The 15,449-nt window shown below is 33.9% G+C and overlaps 1 protein-coding gene across 1 annotated transcript in view; it reads right to left on the reverse strand.

Moving 5' to 3' along the window:
- The window catches only part of PIAS1 (protein inhibitor of activated STAT 1), a 102,007-nt gene that overhangs the window by 74,774 nt on the left and 11,784 nt on the right, over positions 1-15,449 (reverse strand). The window lies entirely within an intron of this gene.

The following is a 15,449-nucleotide window of genomic DNA, read 5'->3' on the forward strand; positions in this document are numbered from 1 at the left end:
CTCAAGAACATTCATTTTCTTGGGGGTAAATTATATAAGAATATGTGAAACACGTAAACAGCCCACCTCAAACACCAGTGTATGCAGGATATAAATATGAAGTATTGCATTCTATACTAACTCTGGAATTTGTAGGATTTAAACTATACCTTTTTGGACCCATTATATGCAAAATACATGTGATATTTTCACATGGGTTGTCACTAAATCTTTACAACTCCATAAGGTATTGTCTTTCTTTTTTTACTATGAAGAAACTAGTTAAGAAGGTTTCAATAACTTACCCAAGTCCACAGAGCTACTAAGTAGCAGTGAGGATTCAAACCCACATATGTATAATTCTAAAGCCCATGCTCATTCCACTAAACCATTAGGAAAAAGACAGAGCTAGAAACATACTGACTCACTCCACTGGCAAGGCCAGGTAAAGTCCAGGAATTCAATCCACATATGTAAGGCTGTAGTAAAAAAATCTATTTAACTTTGTTTAACTCTGTGTTCCCAAACTTATTTCTTCAGTTTCTCCTTTTCCTCCCAACTACTAAGAGACTATCAACAGGAAATGTCCATCTATATCAAGCCTCTTTTTTTAAAGTGGAGGAAAATGGAATCCATAGAAAAGAAATGGCTTACCCAAGAGCACAGATCTATTAACAGCAGATTCCTGACTTTACCACCACTGACAGGGAAATGTTTGGATAGCAGACACACATAAGCTTACCATTTGTTATTTCCCCAAGTGTTTTATCCCCTCACTTCATACCAAATACCATAAAAATGAAATTGCCTTCCCTAATTCCCTACGACTTCCTGAGATGACACCCTCTCCCAGCCAATCCTCTAGAAGTTCTTTGCAGACTGCAAAACAATAAAGGGGGTGGAAATAGTGAGAAAAAAATGTATAAAGAGCTTTAAATGCAGTATAGCTGTCTAATCAAAGAAATATGAGCCCTTCTTCTCTGGCCCGGAAAATGCTTTGTTTCCTCAAAGTCCAACTTTTGCCCTTTAGGCCTAGCAAAACAAATGACTCTCTCCTTCACTACTTTTGCTGACCATTTTTCCTATCTTTATTTTAGCACTTATCTTGCTGTATTATAATTTTCTGTTTATACAAGTTATTCCATTACCAGATTGAGGTCCTCTAGGGCAGCGGTCCCCAACCTTTTTGACACCAGGGACCAGTGCTTCTATGAGAATCTAATGCCTGATGGTCTGAGGTGGAACTGAGGTGGTAATGCTAGTTCTGGGGAGCAGCTGCAAACACAGATAAAGCTTTGCTTACTAGCCTCTTACCTCCTGCTGTGTGGCCCTATTCCTGCCAGTGGGTGGGGAACCCCTGGCTCTAGGGCACAAGGCTAAATTACCCTCAGCATCTAACACTAGGGCCTGACAACAGCCAGAAACTCCTCAAATGCCTGAAGGGAGGGAGTGGGAGAGAGACAGACAGACTCAACAGATAAGAAAGTCATACCAGAAAAAAGGGTGGGAGTGAAATCAACAGAGATAAGTTATACATATGACTATAACATAAATGCTAATTAACTCTCAAACTGTTAGGTTCTTCTCTAGGAGGCATGCAAAGATATAATAGATTTGGGATAGATTTCAAAACAAAGTCTACCCCAAAATCCTGTAAGTTTTTTTTAAAAATAATGTTATCAGAGATCACTAATTACTATGTCAGCAAGATATTCCTCCCTACTATCCAAATGTCCTCAGAGTGCAAAATAAAGATTTTTATTACTTATTTTAAATGGAACAAGAACTTCAACAGAAAAACAATATATTAAGAAATAAGCTTCTGCTTTTAGAGAAATAGACATATTTCAAAGATTATAGGTTAAAAATAAATTTGAGCTGGCATTGGTCAAATGTACTTCATTTCACAGAGAAATCTATAAATTTTAGAAAGAGAAGAATGTCTTTCCATTTCAATTTATCTCCATTCTCCTAAGTCAAATACAAACAAAAACTGAAATTCAGTGATTACCATAAACTCTTCATTGGTGACAGCTTTGTCCTTATTCTATGGGTACGTGAGGATTTAAATGCAGCAGAAATGTATTATTACTCTATTTTTATGGAAGAACATGCTGACAATTCACATAAAATAAAATCTCTTGCTTGATGGTCAAAAAAAGGGTAATGACATAGGTACAGTGTTTGTTTTTGTTTTATGGGATACACAATTAATCACAATTTTGAGGTAGGTACTGTGCTCATTTTACAAATAGGAAAGCTGAGGCCCAGGAAAGTTAAGAAATTTGTTGAACGTTGCACAACTAGTTCTACTCCAAATGTTGTGCTTTTACACAATGATACAAACCACATGCCTTTTAACCAGGAAACAGAAAAACCTTTCACGAGATTAATTTATTTAACATTCAATCTCCATTTCTAGCTTCAACATTTTGGCTTTTAAAAAACTGGTGGTTAAGAAAAGAATGCATCTAGATTCCAATTAACCACTGCACCTTATAATCAGGTATATTAAAAGATGAGGTGCTACCTATTACTATTATTGAAGCAGTTGTAGCATACTCTTAAGGACTGTAATAAAAACATGCAGTATTTTTAAAAGCTAAATAAGAGTGGGGCAGAAAAAACAAACATCTGAAGCATCCCTCAAATGAAAAGCTTCAGAGAATCATGGAGCAGTCAATATACAATGTAAAGTTGTATATTGACAACATATAGGAAAACTAAACATATCTGAGATGTTGAAATGTAATATATTTTAATCTGTCATGTGTTTAAAATGTTCATTTGTTAGCACTACAACGAAATGAATATTTATAACTAAGGATAACATCAACCACTGCTACCACAAGAAATCATTACCTACTCTGACAGCATTCTGCTGACTCTACATCCCCACATGATGTCGTTCTCAGAATCCCAGGGAATTAAGAATGCCTGAGAGGTGTATATGTTCTGTGGAAAAAGCATTTTGTGAGAGGCATCTTTTTAAAATTAATTTTAAAAACCAGACAGACATGCAGTTTAAAAAGTCAAATAGTTTTACAAGAAAAACAGATGTCCCTTGCCCCACCCACATTTTCACACCCCTGAGACAAGCACTTTCAAGTCTTTTTAGCTATTTATTCTGGCATTTTTCACTATATTCTTCTATATAGTAGGTCTACATAGCTATTTTTAATTTTTTTCTATGGTAAGAGTGTAACAAGAATAAAGTGACTTCCTATTATAAAAGATAATGGTTCAGCTCTGTTACATCTCTTTTATCCCCATTTTCCCCTCATAAATTTTGGCTGAATCAATTGTTGGTGCTGTAAATATTCACAGCTGAGACAGAAGTATATCATCATTACTCTTCCTTATTTGTATTAACCTTACTTTCCTTATAGTTAATAACTGCACCATTTTTGCATTTGCTTAGTTTTCTAATTCATCTACAAATTCTTGCTAAAAACGTCTTTCCTCTTAACATATTCAAATACATCGAGTAAATTTCTTTCTTAAAAATATTCCTCCTGTACCCCTCCATCAGGTTCCAACTTGGACTGCTTGCTCTCTAGGCCTGGTACACAACTATGGTCATAGAACTTCCCTTTAATTTATCCTGGGAATTCCCTTGTCTCTCTTCCATAATAATCCCTTTTTTCCTTGATCTCACTTCTTCCTCTTCATTGATTTTCTCTTTTTAGTAGGGTATTTCCACCAGTACCTTCCTGAAAATGGGTCATGGGAGGTACATTTTTTTTATGCCCTACATTGTTTAAAAATATCTTCACTTACCCGTACTTAACTGAAATTGACTCAGTTTATAATTCTTGACAGAATAACATGTTCTATCTGAATTCTGAAGGCCTTTCCTCATTGTCTTCTGGCTTCTAGTGTTGCTGTTAAGAAGGCTGGCACCATTCTGGTCCCCAGTCCTTCATGGTCACCTGTATATCCCTCTCAGAGAAGCTTACAGAAGCTTCTCTTTATGTGCTCTGAAATTGTACAGTATGTCTTTGGGTTGGGTTAATCTTTTTGTTTTTGTTTTTCAATTGTTTGCTGGGTCATTTAGATTTAGAGATGCACGTCCTTCAATTCTGGGACATTTTCTTACAATAATCTTCCTTAGACTTTCTTCTAGCCTCTTTCTCCTATGCCTATTACAGATGTTCCTTATCTTCCTGATAAACCCATCATAAATTGAAAATATTATAAGTCGAAAATGCATTTAATACATCGAACTTACTGGACATCATAGCTACACCTATCTTACCTTAAACATGCTCAGAACACACTATCTAAAAAAGGCTGACAACACAGTACACTGAAGAGTATTGATTGTTTACCCGCATGACCTCGGGTCTGACTGGGAGCTGTAGCTCACTGCTACCACCCAGGATCATGATAAAGTATCTTAACCACATATCACTAGCCTGGGAAAAGATCAATGTGTATATGCCTTTGGCATCATTATGAAGTCAAAAAAAAAAATCTAAGCTAAATCATCCTAAGTCGGGAACCACCTATATTTAGATACTGGCCTTCTTAGATTGCCTCTCCAATTTTCCTTTACTCTATTTTCTTTTTCCTCTTGCATTTTATATCTGTCTTTTAGCTGTTTTCTGGGACATCTCTTCAACTTTATCTTCTAACTCTTTTTTAAAATTTTTAATTTCCATGAACTCTTCTCTGTTTGTTGCATATTTCTATTTCTTATCTCATTCCTCTATGTCTTGTTTTTATTTTCCGTGAATGCAGTATCTTCTTTTCTCTCTGGGGATATAAATAAATTCGGTGTTTGATGCTGTTGTTTTCTTCTGCTCCCTGCACTGTCTCTGTATCCCTGGGTTCTTTTTTGCTATTTGCTTTGGTCTCTGCCTTTTATGCTTGACATTTTCCTCAAATATGAGAGAATCTTCAGTTGTACATTTGTATCTTAGAGTAGGACATTAAAAAGATGATCAGAAGATCTCACAGAGCAGACCAGGGTACTTCATTCTAGAATAATCCTGTTTCGAGGATTCCTTTTTGTTCCCTTTTGTCTAATCACTTTTGATAGAGGAATCTTCCAATCTCCTTCTTTGGCAGTATAAGGCTGGCTTCCAGTGTTCTCAAGACAAAGTAAGGGAATGGGGAGAAAGAAGGGGAAGGTGCTCACAATTCAATAAGAAGATGCTTCGCTTAAGCTCCTTTTTAGATATGTAAAATTTTACAAACACATACACACACACACATACACAAGAACACTATTCCAACTACATAAGCAGAAACCTTATTCTGAGATAAATACAAGTCAATATTCAAGTAATATCAACAAGTATAGTAGACAGAGTGTCTTTTGCGATTAAATAGAAAGTTCAGGTTTTACTGTCTCATTAGCTATGACCTTACATCATTAAAGGTCGTATCTAAATTGTGAATAAGAATTAGATACTTCCTGTTAAACAACATAATTACTCTCATTCACATATCCCACTGCTGTGGTTTAAAGGATTAGTCATCAAGCAGACTCTATACTCTGAATCTTTATCTGGTATATCAATTTATGACCAATTGTAAACCGAAATGAATTCTAAAGATAGACAAAATAGGCATTTAACAATGTCATAATGTTTTATTTATACTTTTTCTTTCTATCCACAAAAGCAAAAACATCATCAAAAATTCTATAATTGCATACAGCACAGCCTGTACTACATACAGTAAACTAAAGTATTTTATTCATTATTTTCAGAGTCAGATTCTTCATTCAATGAAACTGACTTCTGGATTATTTCTCTAATTTAAATAGTTAATAAGCAGCTGTTAGATTAGCAATTTGTCAACAATGCCCAGTTCAACCAGAAAACCTAGTTATACAGTTTCTACTAAAGCAGCAAATCAGGCTGGCTATGTACTTCTCCATAATCTTGTTCCACCCAATTTCTCTTATTTTTTCTTAATATAAGATGACTGAAAAATGACCTGTAGTTCCTACTCCTCTAACTGATCATCTTCCTCCTTTCCTGGTCTATTCCATCCTACTGGATGCATTCAGCTCCCACATGACAAAATATGGAGATCCCATTCTCCTTCACACAAAGTATAAATAAACTTAACACTGTGGAAATGGTGTACCATGGCTTCAATTTTTGATAATTTAAACATTATCTCCATTTACGTACAATCACATCTGATGAAACATATGGATATATCCTTCAAAAGGCTCCTTCTAAATGATTATTTGAACACTAACCCAACTAAGAAGATTTTAAAATTTGGATAAAATTTTTCTAATAAAAAAACAGTTTAACTTAATCTTAAAATTTAGAGTTTAAAAATGTAACACATCACCAAACTTCTTGTGCAGAGGTAGAAAAATATGACTTTTAAGTAAAAAGCTGTTCTGCAAACAGATGTTTGATAAATGCTTTTTGGACCAACACATGGGTCCTAAATGAGTACGCAGAAAGATAGAATATATGAACAATGAACAAACAGAGATGTGCTAGTCTTCAGAGACAGACACATATAATTATAATTCAGTTCTCGAAAGATACTGAACACCTACTATGTTCTACGTAATGTACATAATATGATATTAGTATACATAAAATTTGGATTCTAGTACTGACAGCCACTAATTTACTAAATCACAATCTTTCGGAGTCTGTTGTCTCACTTCGAACAATGAAGAGATTAAATAGAGGTTCTCAACAGTTCCTTAAAATGTTTAAATTCTATAATGATATAACTATTAAATGAAATCTTTCTTCTTGTTCTTCTACTCTTTTTTAGTTGAAGAAATACAAACAATCCAAATAGCCAGTATAATTTTTCTACATTATCAATGCTTTCAATCAAAATTTTAAGTGTCGTTTACTTGGGTTGATAGAGTAAAAATAGTGATAAACTTAATATATGTTAAAAGTTTACACTCTGCAAATTACATACAAATTACAGTAAACAGGATTATCTTATTTAAATCTCCTCACATGAACTCTGGAGATAGATCATAATTATTCCCATTGTATGGAGGAAAAAAGTGTCCTATAGACAAGAAAACCCACTCAGTTCTCAAATGAAATCTCGAATTAAAGAATAATAAGCAGAGCTTTAAGAAATTTTAAGTTTATCAAATTATAAAAGAGTACTCTTTCCCAACCCCCCCAACCAAAAACAAACAAAATCTGCAGTTGCAATTGGAGATACCATCTCATGTAATCTAAGTATCACACAAGATAAGCAATGAAAGAAATAGTATACTCTGAGACAAAGAAGCCAAAAAGGAAAAGAGACAAATATTAACAAAACAAAAATTGAGAGAAAAAATGCATTCTATAACTAAACGAAATCTTTAAATCGCAGCCTTCAAACTGGGTCCCAGAAAAACAATAAGGAAAAGCCTAGAGAGAAAGAATCAAGAGAAGTATTTCAGAGTAACAGGTGTAACCTACTCAAGGTTACAGAGCTAGCAAATACTGGAGCTCAGACTCAAAATGCTGAAGTCCACACAATGCTACAGAGTACTGACAATAACAGACACTATTAGATAATTTGAAAAAGTGATGATTTTTGGAAATAGGAGAAGCATAGGATCTTAACATAAAATAGAACTTCAGAAATCTTGTCCAATTCTCCATCTGTAACCTCCTTAATTGATGGTCTCCCAGTCTCTGCTTAAACACTTTTAAGAGTTCAAAACCCTAATTTTATAGCAGGCTACATTACTGAAAAGTCTACAAATCAACATTTTCCATTAACTTCCACCTAATGGTTCTAAAAGTTTGTCCTATTGGTGCACCAGAGTCTATTTTTAGTATGTGTTAAGAGGGCTCTTTTCCTTCAACTAGCCTGGTTTCTAGACTCCTTCTCACTTTGATCATTGTTCTCTAAACATTCTGCAGTCCATTCTACTCAGTGAATGAAATAATCCAGATAGCAGTCTGACTAATCTTAGGCATAACAGTATTACCACTGCTCTTACTATGAACACAGTATTTCTACCTATGTAACCTAAAAAGGCATTTGCATTTTAGGCTGACTGGTTTGTTTTATTTGGGCAAGGGGAAGGATGTGGTATGTATTTTGCTTTTGTTTCAGCAGGAAGAGAGACTAGCATCCACATCATATGTTGTTCATAATAAGCCTGAAGTTAACTAAAACTTTTATTCAATTTTTTTCACATGAACTGCTATTAAGTCAAATCTCCTCATCCTCTAATATAAACTTTTTAAATTTAAAAGTAGAACTTTATATTTAGTGCCGTTAAATCTTTATTGCATTTTTTTCCAGTTCATTCTAATTTTTCATAACCCTTTTGAAGGTTACAGCGGTTGTCACATAGTATTATAAATCGTTTATTTTCTAGTCTATGTCCTCCCTCTAGACTTTCAGCTTTTCAAGGACAAGCACTTATCTCTGTATCACCTACACTAAGTATAGTACATGACACCTAGTAAATGTCCAAGAGATGATGATGACCAACTAATTCCCCTTGATTCTGTCATCTAACATATTCTTTATAGTTTTGTGCCATCTATAGAATCTGAGAATTTTACCTCTTAAACAGTCATACAGGTCATCCTTAAAACTTGAGATATAATAGGGTAAAGACTATAAAGTCCTGTGGAACATCATAAGAGAATTCCCTCCAGATAACAATGGCGTTTAAAATTACAAATAAGATTAGTCAACTACTTAGGATTCATGTAACTTTTTCCTCAGGATTCCTCAATCTTAAGGTGATCAATAAATACTGTCTAGAGTGCACAAGAAAAATAATTAAGGTTATCACACTTCAGTCTTGATTTGTAAATTTCAGAGAAAAACAAGTTTAGAAAAAGATGTACACAAATGTTCTAAAGCCCTGGGAATGATTCTTCACACACTACAGAGAAATATTAAAAAGAAAAAAAAATAGGTTACATGAAAAAGTTGTTCAAGCTTTTGAACAACGTGCAATCACAGCTTGCCTAAATAGTCCTTAAAATCCCATCAGAAACCTATTAATGATAAAACTCCTTCGTCTTCTACACAGAACACTTTCACCCAATTATTCTACTAGTTATAAATAAGAGAAACCTCACCAAAAAAATCCGCTATTCTACATAAAGTAAAATTGATAACCTACTATAAAACTTACACAGATCATTATCTTCATAACAAATGATTATGATTAATATTTACATGCAAAGATTTTACAGTAGTGAAAGCAAGTTTAAGAAAATGCTCTTATTCTCTTTAGAAAAAATTCCATTACTGTGTATGAAAATACATTTCAAGGTGAGGACCATGAAAACATACTACACACTCGTCCCGAAATTTATGAAGGAAAAGGAAGATGAGTTAGTCACAAACCTGACACCAAAAACTCTAACAGCATTCATTTTAGTATATCCAGAATATTAACAGTAACAAAAAGCAATGCCAAAGTTACTGACAAAAAAAAAAAAAGAAGTAATTTTTTTAAAGCACAGAAATAGGAAAAAAATGTTTTGCTGTTAAATCTAAAGGATAATTTATAAACTAGCCAACAAAAGAAAAAAATGTACTATGGTTATGCTAAAAGAGTGTTTTAGCTTTTGTTGCCATTAGAAAGTGAAATAAAATATGAGCTTATCATAATCAATCAAAAAGAATAAGTAGAAACTTAAAACCTATCACTGCATCCTAAGTCTAAAATGCTAAGAAGGAAGAAATAAATATAAGCATATTGCCTAGTCTGGACGAAGTAACAAAGAAAAGGCCTTTTAAAAATCTGTTCGATAAATTAGTATTCAATTCTCAAAGTTCCCCAATAACAAAACTGCAATGTTTTTCTGGAAAATGTAATTAAGATTATCTTTTTTGAACTTGTAAATTTTACTTATTTCAATAGTTAGCTGCCTAGACATCACTAATCAAAATCCCAAAATAAAACTTACAACTAAGAAGCAATCTGACTGGGCTTCATATTAAAGAGTTCTGATATAAATGATAGGAACTCTCAATCAGCATTTTCCAAACTAGGTTCATAGTGTTAATAGATATTCAGAGAAATAGGGTTCTATGGCAAAACAAGTTCAGGAAATTCAAAATTCTATAATTTCCCACTATGCTCTCCCTTCTCAAATCATATTGACACATTAAAGATTCCAAGAAGTCCAGCAGAAAAAAATGTTAACTTTATATCTAACACTTTGCAAATTTACTTGGCCATAAAACCTTTCCTTATTATTATCATTGTTTAATCTGTTCTCATTTCTTAGCACTTCACAAAAGAATAATTCCAGAAAAAACTACAAGATCTTCAAGTTTTCCAGGAGTTCCATTTTATGCCTGTTGTTCTAGTAAAATTATAAAAAGCACTCCCTTCCACTCTTAAGTGTCTCACTTTAGATGATAAATTATATGGTCACCCTAAAATTAATACTCTAAACAATGCTATAAAACATGTGAACTACCTTTACCAAATGTCAAATTAACATCTGACATCTTACTGCATACAGTTAAAATCTTATGTAGATGATAATTAATCTTCATTTGTTTTCCCAAACTTCTGAAAGAATTTTCCACTAGCAATCCTACATATATTTTCAAAATACTCTGGACTACTGAATTCTTGCAAACTAAACTTACAAACCAAATAGATTTAGATAGTAAAAGACATCTGTAATTGCATAATTTAAAGGAGTTCATTATATCTAATTGTAAGGAAAGGACAACTCTTAAAACATTAAAACAGTCCATTAAAGATGTTTAAAGTTTTAAAACATAATTAAAAAAATTATTCCAGGCTTTGTGAGAGTTCCCCAGGATTCCTGACTCTATTTTCATTCAGCCCAGTCTTGCTGGGTGACCTCATACATCAAATGGCTTCGAAATGCCATTTCTAAGTTAATAATTCCCAAATCTTTATTTCCAGCCTTTGTCTTCCAAATTACAAATACACTTCTGTAAACACCTCTATGTCTCTGAAGTACTCAACATATCTACACCTAACATCAAATTTCTCACAAACCTTCCATCCACTTCACCAGCTGTCCAAGCCAGAAACTTTTATGCCACCTTCTCCTTTACTCACATCTAGTCATGTCAATCCTACCATTTTAAAATGCCCCTACCACTTTAATTCAGACTATCACGATCTCTTCCCTAGATGTCTACAAGAGTCAACTATTCTCCCTATCTCCAGTAATATCCAATCCACGCCATTCTTCACACTAGCAATCTTTATAAAATATTTGTCTGATCCTGTCACTGCTTAAAACTTTCATGATTACACACTGCGCTCAGGATAAAGGCCAAACTTCTTAGCATGGCCTAAGATATACTTCATGGTCCAGTCTCAGCCATAGCCACTAAGCCCCTTAACCAGCTCTCCATGCTCCAGAACTATTACATACATGGTATTCTTTCAGCAAGTGACACTCTTCCCCTCTCTCATCCCAAAATTTTTCTAGTTATTGTCAACTCGTCAGGTCTCAACATAGATGTCATTACCTTTGGAATACCTTCCTTAAGCTACCCCCAACATCAGTACATTTACCCTCTTATGTGCTTCCCAGTTTGACCTAATACAGCCCTTATCCTACATGTTAGGGAGGCCCAGTTTACTTTACCTGTTCTCTACCAAACAATAAGCTCTGTCTATACAGACTATATCTTGTTCACTATCAATGAATATGAGTAATGATGGTATGGCATCTCTCTTAATTATTATGAACCATATTGGTAATGCAAACCTATTAGAAATGGTGTGTATTACCTCTCACGAATAAGGACATTATGTAATTCTGCCCAGTGCCTACCCAGCCTGTTATTGGTATCCAAACAATAATTTACTTAGTTTGGTCAGCTAAATTAAAGAATTTTATTCTTAATCCTTCAAAGAATAAATAAGAAGTTACAAAAAGTTTTCAAACTGCAGGAAATACAGGGGTGGAGAAGAGACTGAGATAACCAACCAGTCAATCTGACTGGAGTAAATGAATTGAAAAGGGAAATTAATATGAGATCAATGTAGGTTGATTAATACTAATATGAAACTATGAAATCATGAGGGTGGAAGGTGGGAAGGAAAGGAAGACATAACATTTAGAAAGATTTGACAAGATTTGGAAGTGGAGGAAGTTTGTAGTTCAAATGGTTCAGAAATAGAGAAGCCTTCCTTGAGCACCCAAACTAGGCAGGTATCCTTGTTACGTGTGCTTATAGAATTTTGCCCTTTTGCTTTACAGAACTTAGTACAGTTTCAGACTCTCATAATTTTGATGTGAAAAGTTCTGATAACAATTTGTCCCCAACTTCCCAGAATGTGCACTACTCTTATATAGCTCTCCATGCATGGATCTACTGGGTGTTCCATAAACATACTTCAGTGTTTTCCTCTCTTCATTACCTTTGTTTATGCTGTTCCCTCTGCTTGAAATAACCTCCCTGTAATCACTATCAAAAGTCTTCTCTTTAAGACCCAGTTTGAAATAAGCTTAGCGAGAAGTGACTACTTTTTCTCTTATGAATACTTTGTTTACATGGCTACTTTTTTATAATGCTTTCTATTATAGCTATTCTAGACATTTCTCTCCTCCACAAGAATGAGGAATACTCCTTGAGGTCAGCTGTGGGGCAGAGGAATCAGAGGTAGATGTGAATGGGCTAAATAAAAGGGAATTCTAAGCACAAATAACAGCAGAAGAGAAAGCACCAGAAAATTCAATGTAAATGAGTTTAAGAGATATCCACTCCTTCTCCCAAAGGATTCTTATACTGGTTCTACAGACTCCTATACATGTCTTCCCTCCTAATTCTCATGCAATTTATTGGTGACAACATTTCCAGAAAAATCAATGACCAAAAGAAATATAATGCAAGCTTACAAATGTGAGCCACACATATAATTTAAAATTTTCTACTAGCCACATTTAAAAAAGTAAAAAGAAACAGGTAAAATTAATAATATATTTTACTCAATCCAGTATAGCCAAAATATTATCATTCCAACACATAATCAATATAAATTACTGAGATGTTTTCCATTCTTTTTTTTATATATCTTTGAAATCCAGTGTATATTTTACACTTACAGCACATTTCAATTCCAACTAGCCACATTTCAAAAGCTCAATGCCTACATGACTAGTGGCTAAAGTACTAGACAGTGCAGCTCTTTAACAACATCCCTGTCATTCACTGAAGGTTTTAGCACCCGCCTCAATTACCCAGGCTCCACTCCAATACCCTGGGCTATATTTCTTAACTCCTTATTACTCTCCACCCTTAGCCACTCACTCCCATGGCCACATCTTAGACCTTTCCATCAGATCTGCATCACCTCCAAAATCACTAATTCATACACTCCATTCTCCAACTACCAACTCCTACTTTTATTTGCTTAAGTATCTCTACTGCAACACTTCGACTTCATAAGTATCTCCCATTCACTGATGCTATCACTCGCTATCCACCAGCCCTCTTCAGATTCAGATTAGTAAGATTCCATGGTACATCATAAAACAGTCCTTTGCAAAATTCCCTCCCCCTTCTATGCCTGGCGCACTCAAATGGTTCCAACTTTACAACTCGGCAGACAGAAGAATGAATACATACAGGCAAACAGATGTTACTATGCATCCATAATCATTTATCTCAATGGGCACAGGCATCCCACTAGATTTTTCAATAAGCCAGCAATCAAAATCCTCACGGTTATTATTTCAGATCTTTTCTTTGCTCCTCCCACAACTCCTCCCTCCAAAAACTACCTTTAAAAAGCATGCATAAAACAAATGACTATTCAACTTTAACAATGCATTCCACATTGTAATTTGATATTCAAAAATAACTTCTAAAATTAAAAAACAGCATTTTTTGCTAATTATAAAAATATGTGCTCTTAAAAAATTCAGATACAGACAGGTGCAAGAGAACCAAACTATTTTTCATATACTCATCGGAATACTAGAATGTAAGTTTTACAAGGGTAAAGACTCAATCTATTTCATTCCCCATCTAATGCAGTATCTGGCACATAAACCAGCTATTTTTATTTTTGGAATGACTAAGAACCCTGCTTTAAGCAACTGTGATATGAAAGGCCAAACATGAAATAGGCAAAAAGGAAGAGGGAAGGAAGAAAGAATGCTTATTTGTTTTTAAGATTTAGTCCAGAACATATATAGCCCAGTAAAGGAATAATTCTTTTTAACTTTACATAAAACTTTTTTAAATATATCAAACAAAATAATGGACAAAAATATATAAAATGTAATACATTTTAATGGTTTATGCTTCCGCCAAAAAGCTAGACTTTTCCAATAACTCTGATTCTACTTCTTGGATTACAGCATGGACACATAAATCTAAGCACTTTTCAAGATTTAATCAAGTGTAGATCACTATGATAATTAACTTTAAGTCCCCTCTTCCCCAAACATCATTAGACATAATTGCTAGATTCTATGGGCATTTATATTTGCCACAGTTATGCATATTTTCAAGATGAGATCTCCAAAACTTTCCTCTCTACCTTCACCTATAAAATCTTCCTCTTCAAAAACTGCTATATCAAATTTGGTAATTTATAAGACTATGATATAATTAAACAGTTTAATGAGAAGTGATGGCTTAAAAACAATCTTACAACTGTTCGAAATTATACCATACTTCAAACTGTCTAGAGTTTCATTCATGAGATAAAACTCACCTTTAGAAAAAATTTTCTGAGGAGCTAAGACTTGTCAAAACTGAACAAATTAACTTTGAGTAAGGTCATCATTAAAGTTCAATGTTATCTTTATTTAAACTCCTTCTGCTTTTAGTAGTTTTGTGTTACCTGAATTTAGTTTGACGAAATAACCTAAAAATGATTATTTTTAAAAGCATGGGTCAGGAAGTGGGGTGGGAACATGGGAGAGTAGGTAGGGGGACAGGTAGCTGGGCAAGAAACAAGAATCTCAGAACAAAAGACTTCATGTAAGTTTTTCTAAAGAATGAAGTATGGTAACTAATTTTTCAATGAATCTAAAACATTCACATGTGCAAGGTAAGGAGGAATAGTTAATTTAATTAAGTATAACGATTCACGAATTTAGAGATTCAAAGTTAAGCAAAAAGTACAGATCAACTACACATATTACTGTTGGTCTTAAAGCAGATAATGATGATGAAAGATAGTATCTATCTGTCCACTGACAGTGTCTATCTGTCTACCAGACTGAATTCCTTTCTATCAGTAATTATGCTTTAATTTTCTTTGTATACTGACAACAAGCACAGTACCAGGTACACAGTATACACTCGAATATTTACTGAATAAATGAATGCATGAAAAACCCTCTGTAGAAAGTAAAACAAGTTCGCTTTAATACCATGTTTTAATGAGCTAATATTATAAAAGGGAAACAAAGGATCAAAAAATTTTAAATCAAATGAAAAAAATTACTTTCATATTCATAAGGTATAATTTACTTCTTCGGTCAAATACCCTGATTAGTAAGAGCTTGAGTTTATCTATTTGCACTTCA

Source organism: Pteropus medius, unplaced genomic scaffold, assembly GCF_902729225.1.
Source record: "Pteropus medius unplaced genomic scaffold, Ma_sr-lr_union100, whole genome shotgun sequence".
In the NCBI taxonomy this organism is placed as follows: Eukaryota; Metazoa; Chordata; class Mammalia; order Chiroptera; family Pteropodidae; genus Pteropus; species Pteropus medius.